We start from the raw sequence: 20,000 nt of genomic DNA on the forward strand, positions 1-20,000 counted from the left end.
ATATCTTGTTTTATTTATTACTGTGTTTATCTTTCACCTGTTCTATAGGGGATCAAGGAAAATGAGGAAAAATATCTCTACAGAGGTATTTTTCATTTTATCCCTGCAGCAACACCTCTATCAGGTAGATTGGAGTATGAATCTTCTGCCAAAAATAAGGGATTCGGAATGGAGAGAAACAGGATTTAGCGGCCACGTTGGGTCCAAAGTCTGATAATATATCTCTTTCAGTGAGGATTGTATCTTTTCCTCATCACTTTTTAATCGTAGCTTAAAGGGTAATTTCAAAATTTCTAACCAAATCTGTGGGCAGAAATGATCACCAGTGGAAGATGATATATGACTACTATATGTTTATCAGGCATTGGATGATTTAAAATGTTTCGTTTTCTCCAGCAAGATATTTTTCACATTGTGAGAATATATATCCGTGAAAATCTACAAACACACACACACACACACACATATGTGTGTGTGTGTGTGTGTTTTCATAGATTTTCACGGGTACAGGTATGACGGTCTTGGCATATTTGGGTTTCTTCCCGTGTAGGATTTGGAAATTTCTGGCGACGTTTCGACGAGGTCCCACTCATCATCTTCAGGCTGGTGCTTCTATCCTTGTTCTAGGGCGAACACAGCGAGACCTGAGCTGCCTTCTCTCTATAAATACTGGTGGCTGGGTTTGGTTTGTTGTCTCAGCAATTGCCTGTTGTGTAGAAACTTCCTGGTGAGTCAGTGGGGTAACACCTGGGGTCGTTGATGTAGCTGAGGTATGCTGATTAGTTAATGATTGTGGATTACGCGTGATATCCTGAGTAGTTGGAACTTGCAGGCTACTTGATTGTTTTACAATGTGTGTTCTGAGTCTGGTTTCAGTTTCTATGGCTGGGATACGTTTGTTAATGAGGGCTGATTTCCAGATGTCTGGTAGGCGGGAGGTATCATCCCGCTTGTTCATATTTTGGGGATGTTTTTCTATCTCGATGGCTTCCATGATTATTCTTTTGCTGTAGTGTTCTGTTTTGGAAATTAATTTAGTACTGTCAAAATCAATTTCATATATATATATCAATAGAAACGACCTGTTGAATACCTGTAGGTGTTGTAAAAGGTTTGTGAATCCTTTTGAATCTTTCAGTATTTCTACAAAAATATGACTTATAATTATCTGCTTTCTGCATAAGCATTAGATAAAGGGAACCCAATTAAAACAAATGAATCAAAAGTATAGCGGTACCTTTACCTACAAATGCCTCTACTTACAAACTTTTCTAGATAAGAACTGGGTGTTCAAAAAATTTTTGCGTCTTCTCAAGAACCATTTTTCACGTACAAACCCGAGCCTCTGAAACTGTAACTGGAAATGGCAGGGAGAAGCCTCCATGGGGCCTCTCTAGGAATCTCCTGGATGGAAACAGGGCCTCCACCGTCCTTGTGGTTTCCTCATCGCACACATTATTTGCTTTTACATTGATTCCTACGGGAAAAATTGCTTCTTATTACAAACTTTTCTACTTAAGAACCTGGTCACGGAATGAGTTAAGTTCAAAAGTAGAGGTACCACTATATTTTATTTGCTCATTTACTTATTGCGGAAAATGATCCAAAGCTACATACAGTATTTATGCACAATAAAAGTATATAAACTCTAGGATTATCACTTCACTTGAAGGGGAAATTAAAATCAGCTGTTACAATCAATGGAATGATTGTAAAAATGTGAGTACTGGTATGCTTTGTTCAAAGAAGATCATTTTGGATATTCATGATCAAAATTTGGTTTTCACAACCCAAGTATATTAAAGCATGTCATGGTTAAACCAAATGAGATTACACAAGCATTTCCTAAGTGTTAGATTCCACCAGTTCACTGTCAGGCATAATTTTATACAAATGGAGACAATTTAGACTCCCATTTTCAGGACTGATTGAATATAACCATAATAAGGACTGATTGAATACAGTGATCCCTCGATTATCGCGGGGGTTACGTTCCAAGACCTCCCGCGATAATCGATTTTCCGTGGTATAGTGGTGCGGAAGTAAAAACACCATCTGCGCATGCGCACCCTTTTTCCATGGCCCCGCAAGGGCTTGCAGGTGGAGGCGCTCGCCACTCGCCCGTTCGCCCGCCCACCACTCGCTCGCCGCTCGCCCGTTCTTTCCTGTCATTCTCTCTCGCCACTCGCCCGCCGCTCGCTCGCCGCTTGCCCGTTCTTTCCTGTCATTCTTTTTCGCTGCTCGCCCGCCGCTCGCCCGCCCGCTCGCTCGCTCGCCACTCGCCCATTCTTTCCTGTCATTCTCTCTCACCGCTCGCCCGCCGCTCGCCCGCCCGCTCGCTCGCCGCTCGCCCGTTCTTTCCTGTCATTCTCGCGCTCGCCCGCCGCTCGCCCGCCCGCTCACTCGCCGCTCGCCCATTCTTTCCTGTCATTCTCTCTCGCCACTCGCCCGCCGCTCGCCCGCTCGCTCGCCGCTCGCCCCGCTCGCTCGCCGCTCGCCCGTTCTTTCCTGTCATTCTTTCTCGCTGCTCGCCCGCCGCTCGCCTGCCCGCCCGCTCGCCTGCCCGCCCGCTCGCCTGCCCGTCCGCTCGCCTGCCCGTCCGCTCGCTCGCCCGCCTGCTCGCTCGCCGCTCGCCCGTTCTTTCCTGTCATTCTTTCTCGCCGCTCGCCCGCCCGCTCGCTCACCGCTCGCCCGTTCTTTCCTGTCATTCTCTCTCGCCGTTCGCTCGCCCGCCGCTCGCTCGCCGCTCGCCCGTTCTTTCCTGTCATTCTCTCTCGCCGCTTGCCCGCCGCTCGCCCGCCTGCCCGCCGCCCGCCCGCTCGCCGCTCGAGAGGGAAAGTGAGAAAAAGAGAGAGAGCAAGAGGGGGAGAGATAGAGAAAGAGAGAGAATGACAGGAAAGAAAGAGAAAGAGACAGAGAAGTGATTCTTGGTGATGACGTATGATGTCATCGGGTGGGAAAAACCGTGGAATAGAAAAAAAAACCGTGGAGTATTTTTAAATTATTATTTTTTTAAAAACCGTGGTATAGCGTTTCGCGAAAATCGAGACCGCGAAAATCGAGGGATCACTGTATAACCATAATAAGAGAAAGACATCTAATAATTCAGAAGGTCTAAAATACAAGTAATATCTAGAAAAGCTTAAGGCTTCTCTTACATTGGTGAATGTTGGTATTCATGAAACCACCATCCATACTCACAGTCACTCATGCCCTAGTCCAGTGATGGCAAACCTATGGCACGGGTGCCACAGGTGGCATGCAGAGCTATATCTGATGGCATGTGAGCTGTTACCCTAACTCAGCTCCAATGTGCATGTGTGTGCCGGCCAGCTGGTTTTCAGCTCACCCAGAGGGCATTTTTGGCTTTCAGAGAATCGCCAGGGGGATAGGGGAAGGCAAAAAATGGGCCTACCAAGCCCAGCAGAAAATGGGCTGTTTCAAGCCTTCAGAGGACCTCCGGGGTTTTTTTTGCCATCCCCGTGCCCCCCCCCCCCGCACCCACTCATGCATGTGAGATAGTACATGTTGTACATACTCTTGATCAGTTGGAGGATGATGAAGATATTGAGGACTCGGATTCAGATAGTGTTTATGAATTAGTGGGGGGCCCGGGGTTACAGGTAGTAGAACAGATGGGAGGCCAGCCACAGGATGGGGCTATGAGTTCAGGATCTAGTGAGGGAGAATCAGACACTCACTGGGTTAACCCTAAATTCAGAAGGGCCCAAAAATGTAGAGAGCAGAGGTCTGGAAGAAGATATTAAGGAGAGGAATGGGTTAAATATTGTAGTGATGTATTTGGCACGTCAGGGGGTCAGTGGAGAAGAAGGGTGCAGTTTCAACGTTGCCGAAAGGAAAAATGGATGTGTTTTTGCCACACTAAAGTAAGCCAAAGTATTTTGTATTGTTATCAGTCAGTGCTACTGTTTTTCAAAGTTATGCTGTTAGGAAAATAAATCTTGTTTAAGTGAAGCAGAAGGAAGAATGTGAGAAATGCAGCTAAGAGAGATAACGGACCGAGTGCTGTATGGAATGTGTTTGAAGTACAGGAGAGCAGAAAAATAAATGGAGTTTCCTTATTCATGAAATGATGCATTTAATAAGAGTTATTTGTAATTGCTAAATTTCTACCAGAAACCAGAACAGTACAGTCACATGCACTTTCGGCACCCAAGGAAAAAAATGTTCGCCATCACTTGACTGTCTTGACTGTTAGAACACACTCTACATAGGGCCGCCATTGAAGAGTATCTGAAAGCTCCAGTTGGTGCAAAATGCAAGGAATGCTGCAGGTCCCATCCCCTAGGACAGGGGTAGGCAAAGTCGGCTCTTCTATGACATGTGGACTTCCCAGAATTCCCAGAATTCCTGAGCTAGCATGATTGGCTCAGGAATTCTGGGAGTTAAAGTCCACAAGTCATGGAAGAGCCAACTTTGTCTACCTCTGCCCTAGGGTGATATACCTGGTGGGATGCAGAAGAAGGGCCTTCTCTGTGGTGACTCCATCTCACTGGAACACCATCCCCCCAGAGATTAGAATGGCCAACTCTGACACTCTTCTAGAAGGCACTGAAGAGCTGATTTAGCCAGGGGGCCTGGGGAAGTCAGAGAAGGATGCACCCATTAAATGGCTCATATGATGTGTTGTCGCCTCGGCGGAGGGTTATTTTATTATTTTATTAATTTATTATAGGATTCTCTCTTTTATTAGTTTTATTGGTTTTTTTTTAATATGATGTTTTTATATTCTTGTAAGCCACCTTGAGTTGCCATGTGCCAATATATGCAATATAAATCTCATCAATCTCACTAATCTCACTAAACTATTTCCAAATGTAAAATAATGCACTTGGGGAAAAGGAATCCTCAATCTGAGTATTGCATTGGCAGTTCTGTGTTAGCAAAAACTTCAGAAGAGAAGGATTTAGGGGTAGTGATTTCTGACAGTCTCAAAATAGATGAGCAGTGTGGTTGGGCGGTAGGAAAAGCAAGTAGGATGTTTGGCTGCATAGCTAAAGGTATAACAAGCAGGAAGAGGGAGATTGTGATCCCCTTATATAGAGCGCTGGTGAGACCACATTTGGAATACTGTGTTCAGTTCTGGAGACCTCACCTACAAAAAGATATTGACAAAATTGAACGGGTCCAAAGACGGGCTACAAGAATGGTGGAAGGTCTTAAGTTTAAAACGTATCAGGAAAGACTTAATGAACTCAATCTGTATAGTCTGGAGGACAGAAGGAAAAGGGGGGACATGATCGAAACATTTAAATATGTTAAAGGGTTAAATAATGTTCAGGAGGGAAGTGTTTTTAATAGGAAAGTGAACACAAGAACAAGGGGACACAATCTGAAGTTAGTTGGGGGAAAGATCAAAGGCAACATGAGAAAATATTATTTTACTGAAAGAGTAGTAGATCCTTGGAACAAACTTCCAGCAGACGTGGTTGGTAAATCCACAGTAACTGAATTTAAACATGCCTGGGATAAACATATATCCATTGTAAGATAAAATACAGGAAATAGTATAAGGGCAGACTAGATGGACCATGAGGCCTTTTTCTGCCGTCAGTCTTCTATGTTTCTATGTGCAATATAAATCTCATCAATCTCACTAATCAATCAATCAGCCACTGAACAGCAATAGCCTGCAGGGCCAGGTGGCAGAGAAAAAGCTGCTGTTCTTCAAAAAGAAGATTGTATCTCGTCTATGATTTCCAAAATATCTTGTAGATATACTGTACCAGAAGAATACTGCAACAATCTTCTGTGAACCAATGAGACCAAAAAAGAACATCTTGAAGTGGATGAGAAATCTTATGCTTGGCAAAAAGCAAACACTATATTCCAGCATAAGACTCTTATCCCATTTGCAAAACATTGAGAATTCAAATGGATTCAGAAACTTTTAAGCATCACTGTATACAGTATACAGGCAAATGAGTTCTATCAATGTATTTGCCACTGAATATTTCTACTTAATGGCTTATTTATTGGCTTTTTGCATTAATTTCATTGTTTAATAATTGTTCTTTTTCCAGAAGTACATTTTGCAAAAGTAATGCTGGCCTTTTATGGAGGAAATTAGGCTACACTTACAAAAATGCATCTAACCAAGTCCATTAAAGATTTGCTTGGAACATCTACACAGTATTGATTTGATTAGTGTTAACTTGGAAGATGTGTCTTTGTCAAGCGTGCTGCGCAATCCCATCCTATTTGCTTAGCTATAGTGCTAAAATGTATTGTGCAATTTCAGGAATGGATTTATTCAGTGATCAGGTTAAGTGTATTTGGGAACATAGCCACTCTACAATAGGTTGGGTAGGGAATGCATTGATTAAACAGTGCCAAGATTTATCGAACGGTGCTGAGTGAATCTTCATAGCAATATCTCTAGATATAAAGTTTCATCTCATAGGCAGAAATAAATCCCTTTGGACTATTCAGAAGAAACTCAGGGACTACAGATAAATAATCTTTATTGAATAAAGGAAGCCATCCTCAAAGATTTCAGTAACTGCTGTGATTCACGAACACATGCTATTAAAAAATATCTTCTTGTAGTTTGTTTTCCTACTTCTCTACGCAGTGGTTTATTTGCTGGTCTGTTTTTCTCTGTCCTTTGTTTCTTTAACTTTCAGATTTGCTGTCATCTTGCTTCTCGCTGGCTGCTAGAAAATAAAACCTCTCACTTTTGTTGTTGTTTATAAATGTAAATGTTTCTGGGGCTGGTTTACAGGTTGTTGAATTTGGTGTAGGTCAACTTGTTTCAATTATCCAACCAAGGAATTAAAAAAAAAAGGTCGGTTATTGAAAATTAATACTTTGTACAATTAAACGTAGCTTTTCCTTAGAGGGCTTATCTTGTCACTTTTGTGAAGTTCAAGGTAAACTGAAGCCCTTCTCATTTTATACAAAAAGGAATCTTTTACAAAGAGCAGAGATTCAATCGCATTATTGTGGTTACCATCTTGTGTGGAATCTCCAGATGGAATTGAGGGAAGTGTTAAAAAAGGATTTAGCTTAGAATCCGTGCATCACTGAAAGTTCACTCAAGAATCCCTGAAGTCTTATCTGACCATTCCCAAGGGAATGAAGTTAGTCTGAAGAGATTCTTTTAACATAGGTGACTAATAATGAAGCTACTGATTGTTGTGATTAGCTCTGGCCCAGCTCCTGCCCCAAGGACTGTGGATGTGGGGGAGACATCCACATGCCGCAGGCCTGTTTTGCTCCTGGTGGAATCTGCTGATGAAAGCTCATCTGACCAAGAAGACATGAGTGACAGGGAGGAGGAGAGTGTGGCAGACAGCTCAGAAGGAGATCAATTATCTAGCTCCTCCTTGGATTCAGAACAAGAGTTAATGATACAGCCACGCATGCAGAGAGCGATGCATAGGCAGCAACAACTGAGAGATTATTATCAAAGAAAATGAGGCCACCTGTGGTTGGGGGGGCTGTGGTAATTAGTGAGGCTGCTATAAATAGCAGCCTGTGGGTTTGGCCATTGTGGAGGATTATCTGATCATTGTGTTTCATGCCTGCCTTGCTGACTTCGACCTTTGTGTGCTGATTTCCCCCCGCTTTGAACCTAAACCAGAGCAAAGTGTGTTTCACTTTGTGAAAGAAGAAGGAATGTGAATTGTCTCACAGCTGCAACCTAAGTATCTCAGAACTGATAAGGAACTTGTACAAATTACCAGTTTATTTGGAGATGAGTGTTCTTTGGTATACCAAAAGAGGGCTTCGTTTATTTGAATTTTCGGTATAAATAACATTGTTTTGAATTTTCAAACGTGTGTGTGTCTGAAATTTGTATCTGTGCATTTTCGGGAGGATTCTACCAGAGAGCTCAACAGAACACTGCTTAAGACTATTTACAAATGATTCTGGTTGCTTACATCTGATACATCTTAGATCAGTGATGGCGAACCTATGGCACGGGAGCCATAGGTGGCACGCAGAACCATATGTGCTCCAACAAGCTTATTTTTGCACAGAGGCTCTGGATGGGCATTTTTGGCTTCTAGAGAGCCTCCAGGATGATGGGTGAGGGCATTTTTACCCTCCTTCAGCTCCAAGGAAGCTTTTGGTGCCTGGGGAGGGCAAAACACGAGCCTACTGAGTCCACCTGAAGTTGAGAAACATGCCACCTCTGGGGATGGGGGATGCTGTTTCCGCCTTTCCCAGGCATTGAATTATGGGTGTGGGCATTAGCATATGTGCAATAGCATGCACACATGCTCTTTCGGCATCCAAGGAAAAAAAGATTCGCCATCACTATCTTGGACCTTTTTAGAAATTCTTCTGGAGATGCCACAGTCTATCACTTAGCCTTGTTGAATGTCTGAATTGTTGATTGGGTGTGTGATGATTAAGTGTAATATTGCATTGCATTTTTCACTATGTCAAGCTACATTCTACGTATTCAGAAGTTTATATGTCTGTTTTTGGTATAATATATGCACTGCATATTTAATCAAGCCATTTAACAACTTCATTCATACCACTTGCTCCCTTTCGTTAATCTGGAAAGGGTTAGGCTGGCTTACTGTGATGTGGCTTATGTTGTCTTAATCCAGAAAGTGGTTTGGTTAGTTTATGATTCAGTGCATTTTGCAAATCTGGAAACTAGATTAAACCAATAAGCCGTTTGAGTAATGTGATGTTAAGCAAACTAATCTGTACCAAAGGAGCTTTTGTTTCCATGAGCTATGGGAGAGAAAAAAAATGCCATTTTTGTCTAGCAAATTAAAATCCTGAGCTAGTGAAATAAACAAGAATACAGAAATAGGAAAGCATTAATTTACAAAATCATTCAAACTAAGCAACCTAAGTTTCCAGAAATTTATTTTTTTATCATTATAATAAACATATATTTTTCAAAATTTATATTGGACACCAGGCAAAAATATGGTGTATGTTTGTACATGCATGTGTATTTTTATCCCTTACTTAATTCCCTACCTGAAGTTCTGCATACTTTACTTGTGGTTTGATTTCAATTTAGCGAATGGCTTGACACTAGCCACTTTTTCAGGATTATCCATCTTTAGGTTTGATCTAGATTAGAGATGGAGAATGTGCTGTCCTCAGAGACAGAGATAGTTGGACTGTATTTAGGCATGTCTCTTTAAGATATTGCATATGGGGAAATGTAGTGAAATTGCACTCTGGGTAATATAGTTCTACATGTGACCACATTTTTGTATTCCTATTGGCTCTGACTCGGGATGAGGGGTAATTGGAGAGAACATTCCAGAGGGTCTTTGTCTTCACTCTCTCAATAAGCCAGCCAGCATGTAGATGCTACACTTAGAGCCTGGGTCAACTCAACCTCTTTTTCCCTGCACAATGGGAAAGATTATACTGCAGAAGAATCGCATCATAACTCTGAGTTATTGCGAGAATTCCTGTAATAAAATGATCTGGGATATCTTATTGTGCTGAGTTATCTGACTGGGAAAAGTTGATTTGTACCAGAACAGAGAACCTTTTTTTGCTCAAGTGCTGAAAGAGCATGGGTGTGTGCTGTCGTGTATGCACGAATGCCCATAATTCAATGCCTGGGGAGGGCAAAAACAACTTCCGTTGCCTTCCCAGTGGCCCTCTGGAGGCTGGAAATGGCCTGTTTCCCAACTTCTAGAGGGCCCAGTAGGCTCATATTTCGCTCTCCCCAGGCTACAAAGGCTTTCCTACAGCCAGAGGAAGGTAAAAACACCTTCCCCCATCCCACTGGAGGCTCTCTCGAAGCCAAAAGCACCCTCCCAGAGCCTGTGTGTGAGCCAAAAATCAGCTGGGCAGCATACACATGCATGTTGGACCTGAGCTAGGGCAACTGCTCATGTGCCAACAGATATGACTCCATGTGCCACCTGTGGCACTCATGCCATAGGTTTGCCATCACTGATCTAGATCAGTGTTTCCCAAACTTGGCAACTTGAAGATATTTGGACTTCAACTCCCAGAATTCCCCAGCCAGCAAATGAGGTCTTTTTCTGCCGTCATTATTTATTTATTTATTTATTTATTTATTTATTTATTTATTTATTTATTTATTTAGTTAGTTAGTTAGTTAGTTAGTTAGTTAGTTAGTTAGTTAGTTAGTTAGTTAGTTAGTTAGTTAGTCCAATACACATTGAAGAGAATAGATATGTAGTAATATAAATAAAGAAAAGAATAGATGAAAAGATATAAACGTATAGGTGAACAAATTTGAAAGGAAGAAAAGATAAATGAGATAAGGAGAGACAATTGGACAGGGGACGGAAGGCATATTGGTGCACTTATGCATGCCCCTTACTGACCTCTAAGAAACCTGGCTTTAAATGACTTTAAAAAAACCCACCTTCCAGGTTTTTTTTTCTATATCTGTCACCCGTTGAGGATTGTGAGACTAAAATCACAACTGATTTTCCATGGCTATCCCACCCCCTAATGTATCTTAACCATGATTTTACATACTTTTACAAAAGCTTTTAGTTAATCCCCCCACCAAGGTTTTTTTAAATAATCACTCCAACATGCTGGTTGTTGTATATGGGAAGGAAAATGTAGCAGGGGTAACTGGGTCTGAAATTATAGTTTTAAACTGCTCTTTATTGAAGAAATATGACAAAGAAGAAAAAGAAAATGTAACACGATATGTCATTATAACAATAATTACAATTCTATATAGACCTGCCTAGTGCAAATATTACTCAAGTACATATATATGCCTAATACATTTATGCAACTATCTTTTTAAAAATCTACTGTATTTTGTGTGAATGAGTTCCATATTTCATTTCACTTAGCTACACGAAGTCTATGTCTATAGGCAATCTGCTCACAAGTAGCGAGTGTAATCAAGTCTTCAACCCATTGAATAAATGAAACTATACATTTATCTTTCCAGTGCTGCAATATCAGTCTTTTAGCCATAGTAAAGTCACAGAAAATCCATTTCCATTGTCCAATTGTCAAATTCCATACACAAGGTATATAATTCAAAATAATATTATCCTCTGAACATTTTAGCATTTGTCACACAGTCATATTTAAGTAATCCACTACTTTCCCCTAAAACTTGCTAAGTATAGCATTTTGTAAGATTTTCTTCTTTGTCATTTTTATTTCACTTTTTTTGTTAAAGACCTTTTCATGGGTTCTTTTTTTCCCCTTTGACAATCACCATCCCTATTAATTTTGTGTTTTGCACATTTTTTTATTTGTCTCAGAGCGCTATTAATTAAAAAGCAATAGCAAGTGAACTTAAGAGGCTACTGTGTATAAGGTTCAATACTAATTGAGTTCGGGTACTATCTTGGATAGATTTAATTTGTTACCAACTATCTGCAAGACATACATATAGTCACAAACATATGAAAATAAAAACCTGACATTCTCATAAGTAAGGCCAACTCAGCAAATAAACACTTATATGTTAGATTTCTTGTGCTTTTGCACTGCACAATATTATAAGAAATAATTCATAAAGATAAGATCTCTTTCAGGTCAAACTCAAATGTTGCTGATTGAATAGACTCAGGAGTGGGCTCTTCCCAGTTCGGACTGGTTTGCCCAAACTGGTAGTGACCTGCAGGTGATGTCATGATGACATCACCAAACCAGATCAGTCAGCGCCGCTCTGTGGGTACCACCATTTTTATTTATTTTTTTTACTTCTGAGCACGTGCAGAAGCTGAAATCCAGTACTGCATGGTAAGTTGGGAACCATCCCTGAATAGACTCATCCATGCCATATTCTTAACAGTCTGAATTCCCAGCTTGCCCTTGTAATCTGTAGTCTCCCTTCCCAATACTAACCAAACTTGGTTCTGCTTAAAAATCAAGCCAGATCTGTTGTACATACTCTTGATCAGTTGGAGGATGATGAAGATATTGAGGACTTGGATTCAGATAGTGTTTATGAAGTAGTGGGAGGCCCGGGGTTACAGGTAGTAGAACAGGTGGGAGGCCAGCCACAGGATGGGGCTATGAGTTCAGGATCTAGTGAGGGAGAATCAGATGCTCGCTGGGTTAATCCTAAATTCAGAAGGATTCAGAAACATAGAGAGCAAAGGTCTGGAAGCAGATATTAAGGAGAGGAAAGGGTTAAATATTGTAGTGAGGTATTTGGCACGTCAGGGGGCTAGTGGAGAAGAAGGGTAGAGTTTCAACATTGCTGAAAAGAAATATTGATGTTTTCGCCACACTAAAGTAAGCCAAAGTATTTTGTATTGTATTTAGTCAGTGCTGCTGTCTTTTTAAAGCTATGTAGTTAGAAAATAAATCTTGTCTAAGTGAAGCAGGAAAAGGAATGTGAGAAATGCGGCTAAGAGAGAGATAACGGACCGTGTGATGTCTGGAATGTGTTGAAATACAGGAGAGCAGAGAAATAAACGGAGTTGCTTTATTCATGAAATGATGCATTTAATGAGAGTTATTTGTAATTACTAAACTTCTACCAGAAACCAGAACGAGATCAAGGTTAATGAGTTGCTAGAGGTATCACGGTCAGCTAGATGTGAAAAGAGCATGGGTATCAAACTCATTGCATCATGTTGTGTTCACGTGATGTATCGTGGCCAGCGCATGACACATCCAATCCATGGGCCGTGAGTTTGACAGCCCTGTTCTAGATGATTGCTACATGACATCAAATGGATGTAGAAATTTCTAGTAGTTTTCCAAATGTTTGCGGAATATATTGCTAGCCATAGATTTAACAAAGTGTTGACCAGCCTATGGCCCACACTTCATACAGGCCTTAGCAACCTTTTTAAAACTGATCATTTTTTGCCATGCTTTTGCCATGCCAAAGCCCACTGCAACAATATCACCAAAAAGGCTTCTAGAGTTGTTAACCTGATCCTACGTAGCTTCTGCTCCAGCAATCTTACACAAGAGCCTACAAAACTTTTGCCAGACCCATCCTTGAATACAGCTCATCCGTCTGGAAACCATACCAAATCTCGGACATCAACACCCTTGAAAACGTCCAAAGATATTTCACCAGAAGAGCCCTTCACTCCTCCACTCGAAACAGAATACCCTACAAAAATAGACTAACAATCCTGGGTCTAGAAAGCTTAGAACTACGGCGCCTAAAACACGATTTAAGTATTGCCCACAAGATCATATGCTGCAACGTCCTACCGCTCAATGACTACTTCAGCTTCAACCGCAGCAACACAAGAGCATGCAACAGATTCAAACTTAATATTAACCGCTCCAAACTTGACTGTAAAAAATATGACTTTAACAATCGAGTTGTCGAAGTGTGGAACTCATTACCGGACTCAATAGTGTCAACCCCTAACCCTCAACATTTCTCCCTTAGACTATCCACGATTGACCTCTCCAGGTTCCTAAGAGGTCAGTAAGGGGCATACGTAAGTGCACTAGTGTGCCTTTCATCCCCTATCTAATTGTATTTCCTTTATCTCATATATCATATATATTTTCTTCCTTTCATATATCTTCTCTATTTTTACATATTATCTTTATATATATTACTTCATGACTATTCTGTATTGGACAAATGAATAAATAAATTAAATTAAATAAATAAAAAAGGTAGATTTGTATAATGTAGCCATGAGGGGCCTGAAACCGCTAGTTAGGGATATTTTGGCAGAATCGCAGAGCATCAGAAAGCATCAATTTCTCTTTGTATTTCACCTTCTAATAAGCCCAGATGTTCTGTTTAATAATGTGAAAATAACTAGAAACAACTCTGAAATTAAAGTTGGCTTACAATCTGATATATATCTCAGTACCACTAATCAGCCAAGGCAACTGCACCTGTGCACAAACTCTAGTTAGGCACTAGGATTTGGTATTCTGTTAAACATCTGCAACTACTGCTGCTTGCTATTTAATGTCAGCTGGGCACAGGCAGCTCTTCTTTGGTGTAAGCAGTTGCTCCTGGTGTAAGGTACTCAATGTTCTCCGCTGCCCAATAGAGACCACCAACAAAAGTGAAAGCTTATTAAAGCAATTCTAAATAGCAATCTTTAAAAATATGTTAGGAAACCAAATTTATTTACCTTTATTTTTATTAGATTCATTTACCTTTTTTACCAGAGGGCTGTGAAAATATCTACGGACCTCTCACAGCCTGGACATAAATTGTTTGAATTCCTACCCTCAAACCGATGCTATAGAGCACTGCACACCAGAACACAAGGGCAGCTTTTTCCCGAATGTCATCACTCTGCTAAACAAATAATTCCCTCAAAACTGTCAAATTATCTACTAAGATTTTATTACTGTTCTTCATCCTTCCTATTACCTATCTCCTCCCACTTATAACCATAAATATGTTGCTTGTATCTTTACAATTTATATTGTTTTGTTTGTTTCCTAGTACAATTTGATTGCTTATTAGTAACCTATGACTATCACTAAATGTTGTATTTTATGATTCTTGATGAATGTATTTTATTTGTTTCGTCATGTACACTGAGAGCATTTGCACCAAAAACAAATTCCTTCTGTGTCCAATCACACTTGACCAATAAAGAATTCTCTTCTCTTCCCTTCCCTTCCCTTCCCTTCCCTTCCTTTCCTTTCCCTTCCCTTCCATATTCTATTCTATTCTATTCTATTCTATTGTTAATGGACTTTAAAGTTTTGAGATATAATGGGGCTCAGTTTCTAGATGTTTGTGTGTCAGCATATCCCCAAGGTCCTTTTTTCCCAATTGGAAACTGGACTTTCCCATAAATAGTCTGGCCCTGAGCTATTTAGGGCTTTAAAGGTGACAACCAACACCTTGAATTGCATTCAGAGACCAATTGGCAACCAAAGCAGATCCTGTAAAGTTGGAGTAATACGGGCGTAACATGGTACACCTGTTATTGCACACGCTGCTGCATTCTGTACCAGCTGAAGTCTTTCAACACTCTTCAAGGGTAGCCCCATGTAGAGCACATTGCAATAGTCAAGACAATGATGATGGAGGGTAATCTTGAAAAAGTCCTAAGCTTCATCCATAAATTGCTCACAAGGATATGGTTCAGTTCCAAATTTTTGGAGCTTAAATTAGGTATGGGGAATTAAATCTGAAATGATTATATACATACAATGGTACCTCTGCTTACGAACTTAATTCGTTCTGTGACCAGGTTTATTTATTTATTTATTTATTTATTCATTCATTCATTCATTCATTCATTCATTCATTCATTCATTCATTTGTCCAATACACAAATACATAGGAAGTAAAATAGACATGTAGTAATATATATAAGGGTAAAGTGAACTTAGAGAGGATATATGAAAGGAAGAGAATATATAAGATAGGTGAAAGAAAGGAAAGACAATTGGACAGGGGACGAAAGGCACACCAGTGCACTTATGTACGCCCCTTACTGGCCTCTTAGGAACCTGGAGAGGTCAATCGTTGAGAGTCTAAGGGAGAAATGTTGGGGGTTAGGGGTTGACACAATTGAATCCGGCAATGAGTTCCACGCTTCGATAACTTGATTGTTGAAATCATATTTTTTACAGTCAAGTTTGGAGCGGTTCGTATTAAGTTTAAATCTGTTGCGTGCTCTTGTGTTGTTGCAGTTGAAGCTGAAGTAGTCATTGACCGGTAGGACATTGCAGCATATGATCTTGTGGGCAATACTCAGGTTCTTAAGTAGAAAAGTTTATAAGAAGAAGCAATTTTTCTCATAGGAATCAATGTAAAAGCAAATAATGTGTGAGATTGGGAAAACCACAGAGAAGGTGGAGGCCCTGTTTCCCCCACCCCGGAGATTCCTAGACTGGCCCCACAGAGTCTTCTTCCTGCCTTTTCCGGCCCTGTTTCCTAGAGAGGCCCCAGGGAGGCTTCTCCCCACCTTTTCCTATTACAGTTTTGGAGGCTCGGGAAATGGAAAATGGATTGAAAAATAGTTCTTGAGAAGAGGCAAAAAAGTCTTGAACACCTGGTTCTTATCTAGAAAAGTTCATAAGTAGAGGTGTTCTTAGGCAGAGGTACCACTGTACATACATATCTATAGCATATGTATAACTGTGTGCTGTGTGCCTATATCCCCCATATTCTTGACATTTTGACATACAAATATTAACAGGTTCTGTTCAGGTTTTTTTTTTAAGATAGCCACAGCTCTGCCACATTTTCTGTTCCTCTCTGCGTGAGTTTCTCACCCATTTTCATTTGCAGCTTTTGTTTTTCTATGTTTCTTCCCAGGCACTAAGCCAGAACATGAGATGAAGCCATCTGGAATTAAAGGATAATTTTGGGGGGAATGGAGGGCCTCGGTTATTCTGTTATGCTTTCACTTTGTTATGGCGTGATTCTGTTTTTCAATTCTGAGGGTTTGTTGTGTTTGGGTTTTCATTCCATTGTTTTTTCTACTTCAGTCCAATTGTTAAACTGCCCAGATTCACTTTTTTTGAGCAGGGCAGCCACATGAAATTAACAAAACAAAACAAACAAAACTTTTTTTATTGCATGTAATGATTAATGTAATTTTATAAATACCTAGGGTATGACCCTTATGTCAGAGATCTTTTAGTCTTATGTATCTGCATGCAGATTGCAAAAATAAATCTAAAATGAATTATATCCCAGATTTTTCAGGATTCTTTATTTTTTACAAGATGATGTATTTTTCTCCTGCTTTTTTCCCCTTGAGGAAAAGAGTATTTCCTTCCTTCCTTCCTTCCTTCCTTCCTTCCTTCCTTCCTTCCCTCCTTTCCTTCATTCTCAGGCATGAGAACACAGAAAGAATTAAAGGCACTGCAAGTATAATGACACTTCTTTGGGGTTTTGTTTAAGTGAGGAAGAAAGGAAATGCAAATTACATTCTCAGAGCACCCAGGTCTTGCAAATTCATCCCTGTAAGAAATGTGGCAGATTTTTTTAAAAAACGTTGTAGAAATATACAACATTTTGCGTGTGTATACTCAATCTCCCTCTCTCTCACACACACACACATACACACTCACACAAATACACAAACACACTCAGACTCTCTCACACACACCCTTTATGTATACAATCTTTTGCTTCAGAGGCATACATAATGGAGCCTTACCTGTTCGGGGTTTTTTTTAACACCTGTTGTGGTTAGCTCTGGCCCAGCTCCTGCCCCAAGGAATGTGCAGGTGGATGTGGGGGAAACATCCACATGCTGCAGGCCTGTTTTGCTCCCGATGGAATCTGCCGACGAAGCCTCCTCTAACTAAGGAAGCGTGAGTGACTGGGAAGAGGGGAGTTTGGCAGACAGCCCAGGAGGAGATCAATCATCTGTATCATTCCTGTATTCTGAACAAGAATGAATGGCACATCTATGCATGCATAGAGTGATGCATAGGGGACAACAACTGAAGGATTATTACAAGAGAAAATGAGGCCACCTGTGGTTGGGTGGGGCTGCTGTAATTAGTGCTACAGATAAAAGTGCAGCTTGGTGTTTTAGCCTCATGGCAGTTTATCTGATTCATTGTTTCGTCAAGATCGTGGTTTTTGTGCTGTTCAAGATTGTGTGTGGACTCTCTGGACTTTAGAATTGGACTCAATTTCCCAGTTATTGGGTGAGCAATTGGATTGCATTTAACCTGTGCCTTGTGTGTACCAGAAAATCCCTTTGACATTTAAAACAGCTATTTCTGTTTTTCTGTTTATAAAAACTTTTGGGTTTTCCTTTTATTGCGTGTGGTGTGTGTCTTCCTGGACTAATTACCCTGTAATTACAGGTGGTTGAAACACGCAGGCAGAACAACACCAAACACTTTAAAAATGCATGGATTTCCACCTTCATAATTCTCCAATCAACCTGGACCAAGTAGTCTTGGAAAAGAAAATTGCAGGCTTCTTTGACTACGCTGTAGTGTGAAAGGCTACCAAAATTTTTACTATCACACCATGGGTGTGGCTTATGTATTTTCTTTCAACATTTTTCAGTGCAAATTGGGTGCTCTGGGGTGGAGCTCTATTTTTGCTACCCCACTGCGTTCCCCCTCATTGGGAAAGTAGCCCACCCATGGCTGTAATCATATCCATGAGCCAACTGGTTCTCCATGGCATGCTCTGGAAAGGGCAGATGGATTATAATAAATATTGTTTCTTTGCTTATTTGTTTGTTTGACTTCTATGCCGCTCAGTCCGGAAAGACTCAGGGCAGCTTACAACAATATAAAATACAAAAAAAATTAAAAATGTCAAATGTACAATCTAAACTATAAAACCCTAATTTTATTTTATTTATTTTATTTATTTATTCATTTGTCCAATACACAAATACATAGGAAGAAAAATAGACATGTAGTAATATATATATAAGGGTAAAGTGAACTTAGAGGAGAGGATATATGAAAGAAAGAAAATATATATGATAAGTGAAAGAAAGGAAAGACAATTGGACAGGGGACGAAAGGCACACCAGTGCACTTATGTACGCCCCTTACTGGCCTCTTAGGAACCTGGAGAGGTCAATCGTGGAGAGTCTAAGGGAGAAATGTTGGGGGTTAGGGGTTGACACTACTGAGTCTGGCAATGAGTTCCACGCTTCGATAACTCGATTCTTGAAATCATATTTTTTACAGTCAAGTTTGGAGCGGTTCGTATTAAGTTTGAATCTGTTGCGTGCTCTTGTGTTGTTGAAGTTGAAGCTGAAGTAGTCATTGACCGGTAGGACGTTGCAGCATATGATCTTGTGGGCAATACTCAAATTGTGTTTTAGCCGCCATAGTTCTAGGCTTTCTAGGCCCAGGATTGTTAGTCTATTTTTGTAGGATATTCTGTTTCGAGTGGAGGAGTGAAGGGCTCTTCTGGTAATTAAACCATCTATTCAGCATACATGTATACATTCATACCATTTGGCCATGTTAGTTGGGACATTTTTTTTTGCCATCCCCAGGGTTTAGGAGGCTTTTCTGAAGCCTGTGGAGGGTGAAAACAGCCAAAAAGAAGACCAAAAATCAGCTGGCCAATGTGTGCATGAGCATTGGAGCTGCTATAGGACAATACTTCATGGGCCCTCAGCGTGCCATAGGTTCACCATCACTGGTCCACAGGAACAACTTTGGTTATTAGCAGAAAGACATGCAGCAACCATGTATCTATCCATTTATCCACTTTTCTGCAACACACGGGCTGATTTGTTAGCCACTGTATTCATACCAGCAGTGATGGGAATGAAGACTTTTAAGAAGTGAGAGTTTCTTCAATCTTTATTTTTCTGCCTCCTTTTCTTTCTCTGCCTTTGAGAATTGATTGGGGATAATGAAATTGACACCAGCTGAATTGTAATTAGTTTCTGTGAACAGTAAGTAGCCTTACCAAAAAGGAAAAAAAAAGAGGCAAGTCTTTGAAAGCTGATGAGTTTGCTGGGCTACATCAGGATCAGACTGAAATTTTCATAATTGAAACTGATTTTGTTCAAGGTCAAATACTTCATTTTCTTTTAACAACAGAATCCATAGCTTAGAAAGGGTGAAAATGAAACCAGCTGATTTTACTCTTTCGTAGCAGAGAACTCTAGGGGGAAAATGTTGTAAAAAAAAATATCATTCATTTTCCAGCTCAGGATCCAGAAAGATCCTGACTTGAACAATGGGCCCTATCCAACATCATGAAATTTAATGTGGAAAAAAAGCAAGATTTTACACTTAGGCAGAAAAAGGCAAAGGTACAAGAACAGATTAGGTGACACCTGGCTCAAAACCAGTAATTGTCAGAGGGACTTTGGAGTCCTATTGGATTGTCACTTAAATATGAGCCAGCAGTGTGTAGCAGCAGCCAATAACCCTCCCCCCCCCAAAAAAACCCCCTACCTGTTGTGGTTAGCTCTGGCCCAGCTCCTGCCCCAAGGACTGTGGCTGTGGGGGAGACATCCACATGCTGCAGGCCTGTTCCCCCCCCCCCCCCGGGAATCTGCTGATGAAGGCTCCTCTGTCCAAGAAGACATGAGTGACAGGGAGGAGGAGAGTGTGGCAGACAGCTCAGAAGGAGATCAATTATCTAGCTCCTCCTTGGATTCAGAATAAGAGTT

General features: G+C 40.7%; 1 protein-coding gene across 1 annotated transcript in view; it reads left to right on the forward strand.

Moving 5' to 3' along the window:
• Positions 1 to 20,000, forward strand: part of LOC139155470 (inactive N-acetylated-alpha-linked acidic dipeptidase-like protein 2) — a gene marked incomplete at its 3' end in the record, with an annotated part of 100,618 nt that overhangs the window by 541 nt on the left and 80,077 nt on the right. The window lies entirely within an intron of this gene.

This window comes from Erythrolamprus reginae, unplaced genomic scaffold (genome assembly GCF_031021105.1).
Source record: "Erythrolamprus reginae isolate rEryReg1 unplaced genomic scaffold, rEryReg1.hap1 H_20, whole genome shotgun sequence".
In the NCBI taxonomy this organism is placed as follows: Eukaryota; Metazoa; Chordata; class Lepidosauria; order Squamata; family Dipsadidae; genus Erythrolamprus; species Erythrolamprus reginae.